The sequence below is a fragment of the Tinamus guttatus genome, unplaced genomic scaffold (assembly GCF_059628265.1).
Source record: "Tinamus guttatus ecotype Peru unplaced genomic scaffold, ASM5962826v1 Tinamus_guttatus_pri_ptg000218l, whole genome shotgun sequence".
Classification (NCBI taxonomy): Eukaryota; Metazoa; Chordata; class Aves; order Tinamiformes; family Tinamidae; genus Tinamus; species Tinamus guttatus.
This window is the reverse complement of record NW_028288752.1, coordinates 2,973,384-2,992,221: the sequence shown is the minus strand read 5'-3', so window position 1 is coordinate 2,992,221 and position 18,838 is coordinate 2,973,384. Positions and strand designations below refer to the sequence as shown.

At 40.0% G+C, this 18,838-nt stretch overlaps 1 protein-coding gene across 1 annotated transcript in view; it reads left to right on the top strand.

The window, feature by feature from the left end:
* Positions 1-13,147: 13,147 nt before the first annotated feature.
* Positions 13,148-18,838, top strand: part of CTNNA2 (catenin alpha 2) — a 395,828-nt gene continuing 390,137 nt past the window's right edge. Inside the window, exon 1 of the mRNA XM_088524973.1 lies at positions 13,148-13,180. The gene's annotated coding sequence lies outside the window, so the exon portion shown is untranslated. The remainder of the gene's footprint in view (positions 13,181-18,838) is intronic.

The following is an 18,838-nucleotide window of genomic DNA, read 5'->3' as shown; positions in this document are numbered from 1 at the left end:
GCTAAATATGAATGGAGCAATAGAGCAATATGAAACAGGTAAGGATAGAGGAGACTTGGAGAATCAGTGTTAAGGATGGTCTTGCATGAACATTGGAAAGGAACAATGTGTAGTTTGGGCCTAAAATTTGGGCTATGACTATAAGAATTGGTTCAAGGAAGGCTGTGCAGCTCCTAAGTCCTTCATATGTACAGAGTTGAATTTGCAGCTTTGTCTTTATATGTTTTAGTAGTTATGAACTATTAATAATTATAAATATTTATATTTGAGAAGTGTTCATCTGGGTGGAAAACACCTTATGTTTTAACTAACTTATTGTTAAAATAACTGCTCAGGAATAGGCTGATATATAAAAACTGTTCATCATCACATTGCTGTGTAAACAGATGGAAAACTGGGTAGTTTCAAGGTTGTTTAATCTTTCTTTCAGGCCAGGCAGCTTAGGCTTCTATATAGTTTGCAGAATCATGTGCTCATTCACTTGATGAATGGGCATCAGTGATGGATGGACTTTACAGGCTTTTTTTATCATCATTTAAAATTTAATGAAGTTCTTGCTAGGATTTCCTCAGATCTGTTTTGTCCTTGTTTGTTATGTACTACTTTACTTATAGTTATCACTCTTTTTTTTGTCGTAATAAATCCTTTCCGCAAAGTGACTTTCTCTAACAGTATTTCACATATACCAGTTATTTTTCTTTTCTGTCTGCTCTTCCTTTTTTGTTTCTTCACATCTGTCAGGGCTGTTTGGTAGGGAGAGTTGTTTAGGGATCGAGGTATCGTTCATTGGAAGGTGATATCGGTTAAATAACCTCCCTCTCACCCCAGATCTAGTGTAGACACAAGGATTAAGCTCAACTGAGCACAGTAAAGTGTTAAATAACAGGGTTACAGCAAGTGTTTGGCACCGTGCGATAAGCCCACAAGTCAGATCCCACTGCAGCCACAGTGGAAGAGGGACAATAGCAGTAGACGGATTAAAACATCACTGCCTTAGAGAAAAGCTTTGCATTGTGCTGTAAGGCTTGTTTTTCTTGCTTGTGACATCTTGCAGATCTTTGTTTAAAATGTGCATAATTTTGTAGATACGCTACCAACAGACTTTAATCAGCAGTTAGGTTAAAACAGCATCGCTTCTGTTCCCCTGCTGAAGCTCTTTTCATGCAGTGTCACTAGTTACTCAACAGATGCGTTTATTCCAAATGTCTTGGATGGCCTTTCTGTTCCACAGGAGCAAGAGTGGTTTTTATTCTTTTTTCCTACAGTGAACATTTCCACCACATTTGTCGTGCCAGGTTGATGGAACAGGGCTAATCCTGCAGCAATGTCTGTCCTTGCGCATCCCGAGACATCAGCCCCAAGGCCCCTGCCGCTCTGAACTCCCCTGGCTTCGCTGCCAGCCCCGATGCTGCCTGAAACTACCACGTGTAAATGGTGGAGGAGGAGGCCAAACTGATCCCTAGCAAGACTCTTCTCAGAAAATCACATTGAAGGATTCCTTTTCTTTTTAACCCTCAAGGCATATAAGCAGTTTAGAACTAACACGAGCCAGATATGAATCTGGTACAAATTGACCTGTCTCTTTTGAGCTGAATGTTGTAACACAGTTTTCTACCATCTGATGATCTCCCCCTTCATTTCTCATTAGCAATAAATAAATACATTTTATAGACAAGAGGGAAAAAAAAAAAGAGGTTGGCTCTGGAGACTGCTCATCAGTTCTTGTGTAATACCATTTGGCTTTAAGTTGAGAAAGCTTAATTAAAAACATGAATTTTAAACTTCTCCTGAGAAATTCAGTGCAGTGATCTTGCTTCTTTCTTTTTATACATGTGATTGATTCCCTTATTGCAGTTTACTTTCTGCAGTATTCTAAATTAGCTAAACAAAATTAAATTAGTGGACTCCACATATATTGTACTGCTTACAGAAAAACAGTCCTGTTCTCATAGCAGAGGACAGACAAGAAGAACTTGATACTGAGCTGTGCAGTTTGCCAAGAGCCAGCTGGCCTGTCAGCACACGGGTATGAGCAGGACGATTGGCATACGCAGAGCTTTAAGTAGGACACACTATTTCCTGCAACCGGGGGTCAAAAAAACTGGACACGATGAAGGCTGGGGATACTATAAGATTTGGGGAAACACGGGGATAGAAAATACATATAAATAAAATCCACAGAAAGTCTTTTTTCCCTGCTCAAATAGCTTATTATACATAATGAACCAAATACTGGACTTAACATAAATTTTCCTAAAGACATAATGCTTTGTCTGACTTAACTCAGAAGGATTTAATTATGAGAGAGTGATTTTTATAAATATAAAATAGTTTATAGTACTTTCATGGCTGAAGTTTTTTTTTTTTCTCTTCTATTAAAATAGAATTAAAATTTCTTCCAGTACAAAAAAAAAAAAAAAAAAAAGGAAAAAGAATCTTTACTGATACTAGTACAGGATTGGACTGAAGCAAGGATGTTTGCTGCTGTAGAAGCATGAAGAATTTGTCATGAAAAGAATGATAAAGAATTTGAGTGCTCTAAATGCTTCCGTGTTTTGAAATGCAGTCCCAAGTCCAGAAGAGATCTGTATTAATTTCTTCTGTTCTATTTTGAAATAATTTTCTAAGTGTGTGTCATTAGGATCATTTACTGCAACAATCGACTCAATAAATGGCTTTCTTTTCTTTTTTATAGATGAAACTTTTTTAATGGGTGCGTTACATAATACACACCCAGTGTTTGCTATTACTGTGGGTTTTCTTGAAGGGCAGTTCAGCCATGCTCTGCTGCATATATCTGAGCATCTAAATCTCATTTTTGGGATACCAAATGTTATTTTAATTACATTGTGGTCATTTTTTTAGTTTCATTATTATTTTTAATGGAGTAGTGCTCCAAAGGAATTCAGAGATAGAGAGATTACGCAGTTGTTGAAATGGTACTTGCTGTCACCTTAAAAACAACAACAAAAAAGACTATGTTTTAAATGGAAAATAAAAAATAGGTTCTTCATAGAAGAATGTGCTGAATGTATAAAATACATTAGAATGTACTGGAATACCAGAATATTTACTGACAAACTAAATAGTCTCTTTGAAATGCACTGTTTGAAAATAACATTACAAAAAAGCTCTGGGTGGGAGCAGTTGGAGGCATAATGTACATATTAGAGCCTATTTGCTCAGCATCCTACTCTTAAAGTTTTAGCTTAGACCTGATGTCCACACAGCTATAACTCACAGAACCACCTTGTAATTTACATCTTTATAACCCTTGTACCTAACAAAAGGGACAATTAAAGTCTTAACAAATGCATCATCTTGCAAACAACTTTTGAGTTTGTTTTTCTATATGGTTGGGATTGATTTTAAAGAGAGACCTGTGGCACAAACGCAGGCTACTTAAGCCTTGACCCACTTTTGGCAAAGGCATGTGTAGAAAGAGGCACTCCCTAGAAGTCACTCAAGCTATTTTTGGCTCACCAATAAGTAATAAAAATATATATTTCATAGTTTAGTGTGGCATGTTTATTAACACACTAAATGGAGCAAGGCACCATACCCACACTTATTTTTAAAAGGCACAATTTATGCTAATCTTTTAGGACTGTTCACTTACCTTTTGTTTAAAATATATCAGAATTTTTAAAATGCTTATAGAGGCAAATAAACTACAGAATTGAACTACTCAGCTTCTTGTTGATTTTATAGGCTGAAAAATATCCGTATATCAGTCATAGAATCTGGACACCTTTCATGTGATAATGTTTATATATGATAATTAAACATTGGCCATCTACTGTCGGAAGAATCAGACACTGAATGGTAAGTTTTCAGTTTTATTCCTTTCCACACACTCTAGAACACCTTTTTTATTTTGTTATTTCCTGTTATGATGGATATGTTTCTGTGATTGTGCTTTCCGCGTGTGTTTATAGCTGGTGTTCCAGATTACCGCAATTCTCAGTGCTCACCTGTTCATTATTTCCACAGACATTTTCCCCTGTTGAGCGGTGGCAAGTCCTTGAACAAGCTGTGGTTTCTGCTCTCAGCTGCCGTTTCACGGGGTTCCTCCTCACTGAAGGCACAAGGGCTCGGAGCGATAGGAGAAGCCTTCCTGGGACGTACAAGTTCACAATATCAAATTTGTGTCTTCCCCAAACATGCTGACATGTTAGCAAAGATGGGTGATAAGAAACACCTGATGGTGCTTTGCCCTTTTTTGCACAGCACAAAGCAGTGCAGTATCATCAGACACATCTCAACGCGTGAGTGCCAAGGTATGTTCTTAAGTTGGGTGCCCTTTAATAGAATCAGAGCCTTTACATAACGCACTTGCCTTCCCTTCAGCTTTATACAAATAATCTCCTTCCCCGGATCACTTTCCCTTTTCCTTTCTATTACTCCAAGCTCTCCCAAACCATATGTACTAGCAACCTGCTAACAGAATGAAAACACAGAAGCATTAAAGTAAAAGCATAAAATAAATGTACCTTGCTCCTTGCAAGTCAACTGAAAAAGACTTATTAATGCCAGAGAGAATGTGTGGGTATGTACGTGGGTGAGGAGCTAGAGTTTGAATGTGAAAAAAAAAAAAAATCAGGATTTTCTGTAATACTTCGTAGTAGGAATCATTTTTTCGTTGGGTGCATGACAGCTTTTATGTGTTTATCCTCCTCTTCCTCTTCCATTCCTAACTAACTGCTTAATACCTCTGGCAAAACTCCAGCTTTGGCTAAGTAAGAATTAAAGGAAAAGTCTGCATTTTAACTGTTCACTGCCTTTGGACGGCTGCTGAACAAAAGCCCCTCTCAGCGGCTCCTGCTGTTCCTCAGTTAATCGATCCTCAACCAGCCCTTGCCTGGGTCCTGCTTGCTCAGCCTCTCTATCTCATGTCTGTCCTTCCCTTTTCAATAAGCTCTCTGGTTACCTTGTTCTCTGCTCCTGGACATCCTTTCTTCCTTCTTCACTAGTAATGTCAGAGCACAGAAATAAGCTGCCGTTAATCAAATAATTTCTAATTTCTTGCCATAACAACCAAAAACTTTCAAGCTTTGCTGCTGTGCTGTTGTTCTTTGATCATATTCGGGGAGCCTGTGGGATGAGCAGGGGTAGCTCTCAGTCAGCGTTAACAGATGCAAACAATAGATACTCCAAAAACCCTCTGTGCTTTAAAAGCTAGGATTAAGCCATACATCAAGGACATATGTGAGTTCATTTTAGGAAGGCATACCTGTAAATTTTAATTAAATAGCTTTCACATTTAGTTAGCAACTTTATTGCTCTAAACAGCTCTAATCTTGAGCAGTTATAGTCGATATCACAAAACACAAAAGCAGAAAATCCTCCCTTCATGCCCCCTGAATGCCCTTAGATGGTTCAACTTATGATTTAGTATTTACTACTGAGTATTTGCTTCTTCACCAGTAAATACATTGAGTTGACTTTATTCTAGTTAGGCTGACACAGAAAGAAACAGGTATCTTATTTGGGATCTTATTTGCATTATCAAGTGACAGTATTTCACTGGAACCAGTATTAAATGAGTTCCTTATGCAAGATTTCTTCAATGAAGACTGCAAGAGTTATCTGCATTTTAATGTCTTTACCGAAAGGCACAGGCAGGGTGCACCTCTTATTTATAAAATACTAGAAGCAATTTATTGTATTCCTTTAGATTTCACACTGCATTGTACTACTGGAATAATAAAAATAAGATAAAAACAGACAAACAGAACAGTTAAGGTATTTTCTGGCAACAGCCCTCACCTATACCATTGCCTTCAATCTGAGAACCCACTAGAAACATTTTTGCCAATGTTAAATGTAATTTATTTGCGAGTCATTTGTTATACACAGAAGTAAACAGTCAATTAAACTAGAAACACTGTATCCAAAGACGTCATGCATTTGTAACACTAAAGATCTCTGCACTTGGGCTCATGATTATGTAGATTTAAGTCGAAACCTTTGAAATTAGCCTTCATCTTGATTGTGATGAATATTGAAAATTAGGGTTCTGAAAAATTCCCTGTTTGTTTTTCCTAAAAGAAAAATAACTGTTTTGACAAAAGTGGCTTCATCTCGACATATTTATAACACAAAATAAAGCTAAAATAGAAATATTTGTATGAAATGTCATAGCAACTTGCTTTGACGTATTATGCCAAAATTCTGTTATGGAAATTACCCAGTTTTTGCTGAGTCCTTCAAGTGATTCGCACAAAGAAATCTGTGAATGGAAGGAGCTCTCCACTTCAGTATAGGGATTTCTGGAATGGGATAGCAGTGCCTTTTTTTCCCCACAAACTGTTGGGAGTCCTATGACCATCACAGTGCACTAGGCATTTTTTCAAAACTTCTGAGCAGGTTTGTTAATTTAGTGAAAAATCATTCTCTGTAACATTTCCTTTCTTAAAGGCTGGTTCATTCAACTGTGATGCAAGTGTGAAAAGTGCTTTAAAATTTAAGCACCTGATCTGTCATTCCTGTTTCAGGCATGTTTTATGTAAGGCAGGGAAGGCCTCATGTACCTCTTGACCTGATCAATCAAGAGGTACAACCATCTTGAGATGTTACAAGCTGCATTATTCAATTTGAATGTGCGCAGCATTTCTGATATTGGAATAAAGATTTTTATCTGCGTGCAACATGCTCATTTTACCTATTTCTCTCACTGTTAACAAGACCATCTGTCTTTTCTGAATGGCACTTTCTTTCTGTGTTTTTATGTTCTCCAAGAAGTGAATGAGGCTGCCCCTAAATAACGGTTCAGACAAACCCAGCGAGGAATTACTTATGTGATCCTTCAACTGTTGTTGTAAGGACAGTGCCAAGGGGTGTGAGATTCTCCATGTTTATTGGTTTCTGTATTAATTTGTTTCTAATGAAAAAATCTAAATTTTATGTTGGAGATGCTAAAAGGTTTCTTAGTTGAAGGACATGATGCTTTCATGATTTATGCAGGCCTAAAAGGACAGCTCAGAATCATCCATAGCCTTTTTATTTGTGACACAGACTATGAAAACCTCAGGAACTCTCTTCAAGGTATGTCCAGGTGTAGGTTCTGTGCATCTAGAGATGTTAAGGGAAGGATGCATCACCTTGGGCTTCTGTCAATAGGAAAAAGAAACAAATTAGAAATTTCACATACATCAAGTTGTGGGAGATCTTTTCTCTATATGTTGGTGTCTCTAAAACACCAGTCTGGATTCTATCTCACCACTGCTTCCTGCACACAAGATAGAAGGTATATGTACGTGTAGAAATTATATGTAAATATAGGAAGTATATGTAAGTAAATACATTTCTTCTGACCAAGAATGGTTTAGTCAGTATTATATCACAATTAGCTGTTTCAAGCCTTAATTAATTACTCAAAATCTTATTGTAAAGAAAAAAAAAATCAGTAACATGAACACTAATGGAAAAAAAACCCTTTTCTTACAGACCAAAAGTTCTGCAGTCAGTTATCTCCAGCCTGTAATGATGCTATAGCACATAGGGATATTCTCTGCCATTCTGCCTATTAAAATCCCTATAAGGGCAATAGAAGTTTTTAAAGTAAGGCCCGAGTAAGGCTCAAAATTGACCACTCAATACTTCTACATAACATTTGCAGAGAAGTACTATAACAGGAACTCCATAGGAATCCAGGAATTTTCACATGGATCTGCATCCCACCTTATCCGTAAAGCAAGTACAACAGGATTGAAGGAGTCTATGCTTGAGGAAAATAAATGCTACGAATGGAAGCAGGTCCACTGACTTTTTGTAAAGCACACTCAGCCCTGCACTCTCATGTGACCTCTTCCTCTTTCACTCCGTTCCCCTGGATAGTGAAGATGATCTGCCTGTTCCGTGCATGTATGAACCAAGTTGTCTGATACTTCGCCTCAGTTGTTTCTCTGTGATATATTTTACTAACTGAGCTTCTCAGCAAGAAAAAAAAATGTATATTCTGTTATGACACAGCATTCCTGATTTTTTTTTAATGCAATGTGCAGAGGAAAACAGAGTTTGTTTCACAGGGACTAAAGGAGCTAACAGGGGTACAAGGTGCTTGCAAACAACAGATGGGAACCAGCAGGAAGGTGGTGGTCCACATGAGAGCAGTGTTCTCTGTGTAACAGCTGCCTGATCAAAATTTCTGTAGGTCCCAAGAGCTTTATGGAAAGATATGAAAAACATTTTTTTTCTGATAAAGGAGTAATTAATACCTTAAATATACCTGGAGTGGCTTAAGAGAACTTAAGTCAGTTATCCAAGGAGGCTTGAGGAAGAGCTGAGAAGCTACATTTTCCTCAGTCCCGATATTTTCCCCTAGCTACTACCTCCTTTCAGATAGAATAATACATGAATCTTCTTATAAACATAAGAAAAAGATTTTTATAGTGTTTAAATTGAATATTCAAAAATTTATAGCACATTCTCTGGACATGTGCAAGATTTCTCAACTCTTCTTTCCCACCCTACTTCAAAATACAAAGACAGAATATATCTGTCACATATCGTCCCTCCTGAATTAAATGATGACAAATGACCTCTCTCCCCCCCACACTAACACCTGGCATCAGCAGAAGTCTGAAAAAGAACTTAAACAGAAGTCAAAAACTATTATTCCTTGGATTTTGAAAAATAACAATTTAAAGAAAAGGCATTATATCAGTCTAATAACGGTCATTAATCTAGCTAACAACATACCAGCAACAGCAGAGAAAAGATGTCTTGTGTTTCCTTTTAATTGCTGAAGTCAGGTTCTGAAGCACAGGCAGTCACCACATCCTCTCTAGCACAGAAATGGTAGAGAAAGGACCCTGCTGTGTTTTCTTCAAAACAAACTGCATCTGCTTCGTGCCTTCTGGTCACTTCGGAGGTACAAGACAGGGCGAGCCCCTGGGTCCTCTAACTGACGGATTCTTTTGAGCCAGAGAAAACAGCCAGTCCTGGAGACTCGGGGCACGGCAGGCAGGAACTCGGTGTCAGAGCCCATCCTGCGTGTGACTCTTCACACAACAACCAATTTAAATGACTTGCAGGGCTTGAAGACTTTTCTGCTGCTGGTACCTAGTACAAAAGCAAGAAATGGTTGCAACTCAAAGCTCAAGCAAATATGCCAGAAATAACTTTCCTAAACCAATATGCAGGTCTTCAAAGTATCTACACAAAAGTGTTCAGAGGTGGTAAAAATGTGCACTTTAGTCTTTCAAAACTGCGGACAATATCTCTTCAATATGGGCAGACAATAATCTACTTGAAATAAACAATCAGAGCTGTATTATATATTATTGTCTATGAAGATAACTGAGCCTAAGAGAAACCTAAAGCATTCAAGGTTCCACATGTAGTTTTCAAAGTTTCCAGAAGCCACCTAAGAGATACAGATGCTTCTCCATTTCTTTCACTTATATATTAGTTAACTGATTCTTTCCATTAAAAATAATTTTTTTTAAAAAACAGCATCCAGCTGCTCTCTGAAATTCTCTCTTTCTAGGCCACCTGGAGACAGACTAAGAGCTAATGAGATCATTAAGGCCTCAAAGAAGTTCATGTTCTTGAACAATTTAAAGAGTTTTAAGCAATAACCTTGCTTCCTGTAGAATGATGTTCCACATGAGAAAGGATGAGCAAAAGGTGTTTTTTTTTTCCCCCATTTTTAATGCAGATACAATGCTGACAGTGTCTGCTAGAGTAAAGGGAATTATTCCTGCTGGGGAATCTCCAGGAGAGCAAGACACAAAGACAAAACATGATAGTTTGTAATGTTTCTAGAACTGCAGCAGGCTATTTTAAGAATGAAAACATGTCAAATGCTAACTCTTATTGAAAGAGTTGATATTTTACAATATCCAGAGGGCAGGAAATTAGGAGAAATGTACAGATAAAGACACAGCCTAGCTAAATGGAATTAATGGTATCAAAGCAAATGCTAAATTCCCCAGATGTTAAGACAAATGCTAGAAAGAAAATAATTTTTTTTAAAAATGTTACATTACAAAAAAAGAAAAAAAAGAGCTTGAAAGAACACTGAAAAAAATAATTCTGGTTATATCACTAGTACATGTTTTTTGTATGCTAGACGACACATATATTCTAGATTATCCCCACTATCCACAAATACCTATCAGAGAACACCTGCTGAATATGTAATTTCATGAGCAAATCTGTATTTTCTGGGTATTGTGTTACAGCTCTTGTAACAACAGTTAACAGACCTGTGATGTTATTGTTACATATTTAGAAGTTTTGCAGACGAATATGATTTTGTATCAAAGTATCTGCTATCTAATGTCATTAAAACAAACAAACAATCCTCCACACACAGAAAAGACATTCAATAGGTGATTTAGAAAGTCAAATTTCTATCTGCAGGGTACCGGTAAATTATAGATCAGCACTTGAAAACTGGGATTGCTCTTTGCTGAAGGTTTGACCTCCAAGTCCTTTGAAGCCTCACAATCTGTCTGTATAACTACAAATGTTAACATCCAGTTCCACTACTACAGAAACTTAGAATAATAATGAGTTCCTTCATTTTTTTTTCTTCTGCACTTCACTCAGCTTCAACAAATTCTGTAAAATCAGGTAAAAACACTGCACTGACCAATTTTTACATAGAGAAAGTACATGCTCTTTCTACCACCCAATCTCCACAACATAAGTACTGATTGTTTACAGAGCTCATAAGACACTGTGTTTCCTCCTATATATCCATCTCCCTGGTTCATCATGCCACCGTTACAGATCTAGATCCTGCCTTAATGCCTTTCTGCAATGACCCTAGTCATTTTCCTAATGGCCATTCATGAAGACAGGACTTCTAAATGTAAGTAGGATTTTTAGTGGTCTTAGCATGTAACAGCTGGATCCAAATTAGGAAAAGATGTAACTATAGGCTTATAATGTACTTTATATATTACAAAGAAAATTACGAGGGCATTGTGTGCTTATTCCCTTGTTTATAGCACCTCTGCCAGCCTCAGGGGTCATCCACCACAGCACAGGACCAAAGGACCTTTTGCTTAGTTGTGCACCCAGGACTGGTGTAAGGCTCTATTGCTTCTAATACATGCCTATTTATGCGTTTTTTGAGTGCCTGTTTTCTCTCAAATTCTGCACATCTCCTTTCTACTTCAATCAGATACTCCCATTAAAAGCTAAATTAAAAGCAGCTTGTATCTGACCAGTTATTCCTTTGAGTAACTACATATTGCAGATGTCAGCACGAAAATGTTCCATACAGGAGAGTTAAAGATGAAACTGCTGTCAGGGGCTTGGTTCATTGATAAATGTGAGGCATGCTTTGTTTGTGTGTTTTCGTGGTTCTTGCTTTAAATGTTCATATTTTGCATATACATGGAAAATATTTCGGTTCTATATTCTGGCAGACAAATAAAAGAGCAGACCTGTGCAAAAAAACATCCATGAATGTTTGATTTAGGTCAAATGGCCTTTTCATGCATTTCCTGATCAACCTGTCCAGTGCTCCCGATGCTTTGATGATGCCTCTTCTCCATATGTTGCTGAATTTTCCTCATGGAGATCCCATGGCACTCGGAAGTGCAAGGAAATGTCAGTTGGCCTCCCTTGGTTGGCAAGAGCCACATGCATTTTTGAAGCAGCTTATCTTACTTCTTAAATAAACAGTGGTAATAAAATCAGGTTTTTTACCTTTCTTTGAGACTGTTACCAGTGATAAACGACAAGGAAATAATAAGAGGAGTTTCCAACCAGTTAATGTCCCAAAAGACAAAACAGTGGATGGGACTTTCTCTCAGGGCTTTGGAGGGGGGACACTGGACAGCTCATCCAGATGTTCAGCTGTGTCTATCGCATTCCAGCAGACCTCGCAGCACAGTCCTGCTATCCCATTCCTGTCACAAAAGTAATCTGGACCAGGTAAGTAGTCTGATTTGTTTCTCAAATTGACATACTTTAAATAGAAATACGCTCAGATTTTTTAATACATCGTCGGTTCAGATTTGCAGGAGCTGCATGCAGCTTAGATACTCGGCAGAGGTTATGATATAAATGTCACTAGCCAAACAACTAGCAAGCTAAAGACTGGGGTACAGGAATGAAGGCTAGAAGGTCTGTAAGCAAAGTTTTCCTTTCAAAACTGTAAATAAAGTTCCGAAAAGACAAAACAGTAGCCTGAACAGCAATTTGATGCAACTTGCAGGGCTGTTAAAAGGCACGGACGAAACGCAGAGCTTGCAGCTGAAGGGCAGGCCGGCCGGCTCTGCGCACACGTGCTCTGTCACACATTAACATGCACAATAGATTGTGTTTCTGTCTTAAATGACACCGTCCGAAGGTTTAAATAATTCACAGTATTTCTGTAAACTGCTGGCTGCGACTACTTACATGCTATACGACCATACGAAGTACGAGCCATGACGTAGTTGGTGCTGTGATTCCCGTTTCCAACGGGCTCCTGCCTTGAGAACTGTTTTCCCTCCTGCGGCTCTTCCACACAATCCGGTGCTGAGCCTCGGTAAGGGGCTCCAGTCGACTCCTGCCCTCATTTATTCACTACAAAAAAAGAAAATTAAAAAATGAATGTAGACCCTGACAGCATCTTTCAAAGCAAGGGGGAAGAGGAGGAGAAAACCAGGGAGCTGCCGCCTCTCCGTGAGGCCCGGCACTCCCTGCACCGCTGCCCGCGGGAGGGGGTGCCTCACTGCAGCCCCCCGCACCGACACGGGGCAGGACCAAGCGGCCCCTCCGCAGCGCTCGCGCCGACGCACGAGGGGGCCCGGGAGACGCCGCCGCGGCGCAGCCGCCTCCCCGCGCGGCCGGGCGCAGGTGTCGCCCCCCACGCGCCCGGGAGGCGCCGCCAGCGCGGGCGGCGGCGGGGCCGCCCCTGCCGGCCCTCACCTCGCGCGGCCGCCGTCCCGCCGCAGCCGGCGGCGCGGGCCGCCCCCGCCGCAGCCGGCCCGCCCTCGGCGGCGCACGCGCGCTGCCGCCGCCTCCCCTAGCGGCTGCCGCCGGGCGCCGCGCAGCAGCTCGCGGCTCCCCTCAGAGGCGGGCGAGAGGGCGAGCGCGGCGCGGGGCCGGGCGCCGTGCGAGGAGCGCCCAGCCCGGCGCGGACGGGCGCTGCCGGCCACCAGCAGCAGCAGCAGCAGCGGCGGGAGGAGACAGCGGCGGGTCTGCCCCGGCAGCCGCGCAGCGAGAGGAGGTGAGGCCGGGGCGAAGCATCCTCCTTTCTTCGCCCTCATCCTCCGCGAGCTCCTTCCTTTCATCCCGCTCATCCTCCTCCCCCTTCCCCTCATCCTTCCTCGCGCTTCCTGGTCCTCCTTCCCTTTCTTCTCTCCTCAGGCACCTTTCCCCACTCCGCCCCATCCCCCCGGCTCCCCCTGCCCACGTTTCCCACCCACCCAGCGCTGATAATAACCATCCGCTCCTGCCCTTCCCTTTCTTTATTTTATCCCCTCTTTTTTTTTCTTTTCTTTTTTTTTTTTTTAAACCGCATTTTTTAATTCTCGGCCAGTGGCAGAGCCGGTTGCGGGCAGGGATAATCCCCCCCCGCCACCGCCTCTCCCCCTCCATTTAAATCCCGATTTCGAATTAACGGTCGCTCCGTGTTTTGAATTAACGGTCGTTCCGTGGCGTGCGGGTGATGGGGAGGAGGAAGGGGGAATTGTTGTATTTTGGGTAAAGCGGAGGCAGCATCAGAGGGGATGTCGCCCCGCTCACGCCTTTATTTACCTCGCGTGGCTTCGAGGTGGCTCCGCCGTTATTTCCTTGGCTTCTTTATTTTTTCTTTATTCTAAATCCCCCCTTCTTTCAGGCGCCGGAGGTTCCTTTCTCACTCTTTATCTCTCTGCTGCGTGTTTCCACTGGGCAGGGGCACGGGGAGCCTGTGGACAGGGGGTGGTCATGGTGTCCTCCCCTCATCCCCAGGAAAGCAGCTTCTTTCATCCCTTTAGGCCTCTTCCAATATCCGAGTCACTCCCGGCCACCCACTCGGGTGGTTTTGGAGGTGGCATCCGAGTCCAGCCCCACAGGTCCCAGCTTGTGTCAAAGGACCCGCTCTGGCGGCGACGGCTCCAAGTTTGCAGAGTCCAAAACCAGCAGCGTCAGGTCCACGGGGAGCTTGGGCTTGACCAGCCTTGACTGTGGTGGTGGTGGGACCAGCTCGTTCCATGCCGCTTTGCTCGCTTGGGGTGGCTGCACTGGGGAACGCAGCGATGGGAAAGCTCCGGGGGCTGCCCGGCCGCAGAGGCGCTTGGAAGTAACTTTTATTTGCAGTAATAGGTCGCGTGCACCTGCTCCTCAAGGCATTGGGGGGTTGTGGTGCCTATTTTCTCCTTAAGATATTCCTTTTTTCTCCTTTCCCCTCTCTCCATCCTCTGTGTAGTAACAACGTTTGTTTGGTTGCCGGTACATTTCAGGTAGCTGGTACATTTCAGGCAATTTCATCCTCCTTAAGCTCCCGCTTACCGAGCGAGGAGAAGTTTATTTCTACTCTGCCAGGAGAAACGTGTTTCAGAACCTTTGCTATTTTAGGCACCTATAGGTGCTGATAGTGTTGGCAAAACTCCTTCGGTCTGGGTGATGCAAAAACCTGCCCTTTATGCACTATGTTGGTGTGTGTTCCCTACGAAATGTTCATTCTTCTCACTTGTCAAGATTGCGGGAAATACTGCGTGTTTTGGAGCACAGGGTAGCTACGTAACATAAACAGGAGCATCTTAAATGATGTTAGTAATGAGAACAACAGATCTCACAGGCTTTGTGGTTATTAAAGTGCTTCTTTTTTTATGTGTAATTTTTATGATTAATGCTATGCATTATAACAGTGTTTTTTTTTATTATTATTTTCCTGTATAAACAGAATTCTTTCTAGAAGAGTAAAAGTGCTGACCTGAAAGATGAACTTTTACAGTCTATTGTAAAATCCTTGTTTTAGGGACTTCTACAGAAATAATATCATTACAATTGTAACATATCTCTACTCACACTGGTGGGTTTTGTTGATGATGGAAGCCTCCATGGGAAAGCTCCAGAGGTTTGTCAGTGTTACTGGAGCCCTTATATGGAAATGCCACCATAATTTATGCATATTTTTGAAAGCTCTTTTTTTAATATTAATATTGAATGTCTATGGTACTGCCGAAATGCCTTTGAAAATCAGGACTGAGACTTTAAAGCCAAAGGAAGCAATTAGATCTTCTGCTGTGACTTCTTCACCGTTATAGTCTATTGGACTTTATCCAGTTACTTTTGAATGCAAGAACTTTTATTTGGCTGAAACATATTTTCCAGGAAAAAAAATGGAATTCTTATTGGAAGATAACAAGAGGTGGAGATTTTACTGTTTATCAAGTTATCTGGCCTCAATTTCCAGGTAGTGGAGTTGGAAGAGGGATTTTCTTCACAACTTAATTTGTGTCTTTTTTTTTTTTTTCTCCAAAAACTTCCATGTTTTCAACATTTTCAGAGAAATGTGAACTGGATGCAGTGTTTTAGCATCTTATCTCAGCAGTGTGTTGTGAGTTAAAAAAATCACCTCTGTAATGTAGCTATTCTGTTTATCTATCACATCAGAATGAATATTAACCCTTTCACTACTGCCACACATCTTGATCTCATTTTTAGTGATCAAATCTCTTCAGTCTCATTCCTTTCCATAGGAGTTAATTTTTCTGGAGACTAGTGTGCATTTCTTGTTCATAGCTTTATAACTTTGTGTGTAGCTTTACTTAAGAGCATATTGTTTCTGTCATAGATTGAATTTACCAGAAAAATCCCGGCAAGTTTTTTTTTTTTAACTGATTTATCTAAGTTGCTAAGGTATATAACATTTTGCTAGTCTATGGCTGTCTTGGTTAATGAGTTGAAAATATGCTTACAAATAATAGAAGAAATGTGTTTCATAGTAGTAGCTTCACCTTTGGGGAGCATCACTTGAATATTCATTACGTCATGATGCATTCTTGTTGTCAGCTTTTTTTTTTTTTTTTTGTGATGCCTATTCTTAATCTGCTTAATTAATACTACTTTGTAATGAGAGTCTCATAATGCCATAGAAGTCTATATAAGTGTATTGGTATTTCTAACTGATATAATTCTTTGGTAACACTGATATTTTTATCAGACTCACTTAAGAAAATCTGTTTTCATTAAAGCTACTTCCTATTATATATCATGTGTATCTTTAATGTATTGATTGAATCTCGTATCAGTTTTCCTATTATTTTGCCGGGGACTGACGTCATTCCAAGCTGTCTGGAGCCCGAAGCTCTCACTAGCTTTTTTTAGAGTGTGGTTATAACATTATCATCCTTTCAGACTTCTGAAGTTTCCGTCGTATTTTCAGAAATATTAGAAGTTTGTGTCGATGGAATAGAGATCTCCTTAGACACTTCTTGGAGAACTCTCTTCTGTGGTAACTTTGCTTGTTCCTGCTGACTTAAAAATGTGCATCGCAAAGTAATACTGGTTTAAAACTGGTTCTCTTCAAACATTTGTTTACTAATGGGCTAAAAAAGCATTGCATTCTTATGAGGCACAAACAATTTGCTTCTTTCCAAATACCAAAATATTTATTGAATCCATCTGCCCTTTCTTCACTATTGGTGGAGACAGCAGCCCCTTTTTAGTAGCAGGCCTTTGTGCTGGCTATGATTTCTTTTGCTTGCAGAAAGTCCCCCTTTAACTTTTTTTTTCCTTCAGCCAAGAAATGTCTTTAACCTTCCTATACCTTTCTTATGCTTACTGGTTCAAAATGTTCTGTGTCTGTTGATACTTATCATCTTGTTATATATGACTTCATATTTCTAATAACAGCATGTACTTTAAATTTGTATTTTTTTCTCTTTCCAAACTGTAGTAGTTATGACAATGCCTTCTAGGTTTTACATGCTGTTTGAACATGGGAATGGGATTTTTTTTCCTATGTGCAATGCTACAGCCGTACAATTCATTGTATTGCAGGCCAGGGTTTGCTTTTAATATTACATGTCTCAAGGTTTGGCTAAGCAAAGCTAATCTGTTTGTTTCTTCTATCCTTTGTTCATAGGCAGTACAGAACAGAGGAGATACATATACAGGTTATATCTGTAACAAAGATGTTGCAAATATGCAGGGCTGCTATAAGAGCTGAGGATAACAATGTTAACTCTGCACTAACCACTGTAGCGTACTTAGGTCATAATCAGATTTGGGCCCTTGGTCATTCAGATAGAATCATAGAATGCTTAAGGCTGGAAGGGACCACTAGAGGTCATCTAGTCCAGCCCCCCTGCTCCAGCAGGGACACCTAGAGCACGTGGCACAGGACTGCGTCCAAGTGGCTTTTGAAGATCTCCAGAGACGGAGACTCCACAACCTCTCTGGGCAGCCTGTTCCAGTGCTCTGTCACCCTCGATAGTTAAGAAATTTTTCCTTAAGTTCCTGTGTGTGAGATCTGTAGAAATTGTCCCGAAAAGATAATCTGCGGGAAGATGCAACAAGAAGATGTAACAAAAGCAGAATTAGGGTTGGAGGAGGGACAATAAACATGACAAAAGCAAAGATGTATGTTAGAGGCCAGCTAAGAACTGCTACTTGACTATAATAAGCTGTTCTTTTGATATAAACACAGTATTTGTTAGAATAAACTTTCTTGAAGGATTAAATATGCTCTATTGCTTGTTAGTTGACCAGTTAAAACTTTTGCAAAGCAGGGCTTTCAGCACAGTAAGCTTTTGTGGGGAAAAAATGATTAGTGTGTAAGGTCCTCTCTAGGTGTATCAACAGGACTACAAGCAGTACTTGGATCTTGCTACTTATAATTCTAGAATGTCTTTAACCTTGAGAATAATGGTGTTTATTAATATTTTAATATAAATGAGGCAAAAAGTGTTTAGTATTGTTGGAACAAATAGGATTAACACACAACTGAAGAAAGAATAGAAAACAAAATTTGACCTGTTAAAAGTAGTAGTTAATAAATAGGTATTTTTGTGCTCTAACTTCTTACTGTCCTATGGGAATTCATAATTCCTTATTTTCAAAAATATTCAAAGAATAGTTTCACTTGGTTTCCTGGACTTTAAAGCAGCAACGATGGATTCTTTTCACATTAAATATATGAATATATTTTACTGATCCTTACTAATTGCTGAGATAGAAAAAAATCATTACCCGCGGAGTGGTTTCTAAGTCTGTATCTTCAAGAGTGGTAATACTAGTTTACTGAGTCTCTTGTTGGACAGACTCAGCACTCTACAGATGAGAATGAATCTCAGGTTTATGGATGAAAGCTTTGCATCTCAGTTTTCATAAATGATTTCCTTTAGCATTTTAATACACTTCAGTAAGAAGGTCTTAAGACACTAAGCTCCTAAGCAGTGCAGACAGTGATTGTGTGCAAGAAGACGTTCTTGAAAGTTTCAAGTGATGAAATGGATTGAAGAGTGTTTTTAGTGGAAGAACCACTGCTCCGGGAAATGAAATTATTGTGACCACTGCTTACTGATGCAGTTTTATATCATGGTAATTCTTATGCTTTGGAATAGCGTTTTATCCAATTTGGAGCAAGGGGTTGAAGTTTAAAAGTTCTTGCAAACAGAAACTTCTTTCCCGAAACTAGGAATATCATATCCCTGCTTGTTTCAAAAACCCATTTATTTCAAAGTTATATCTTGTCATGGAAGTGCATGACTTTATAGGAGAGAAAAAAAAAAAAAAGCCTTTTTAATAGTTTTTCTTTGGATATGTTGATATATACCTGTTTTGAAACACTTTCGCTTCATTGAATTGGCACTTTTTATAGCAAGTTTTTCTTTTCTTTGGACTACTTTTTGATTAGCTATATTTTTCTGTCACATCACCCCATGCATTATTATTT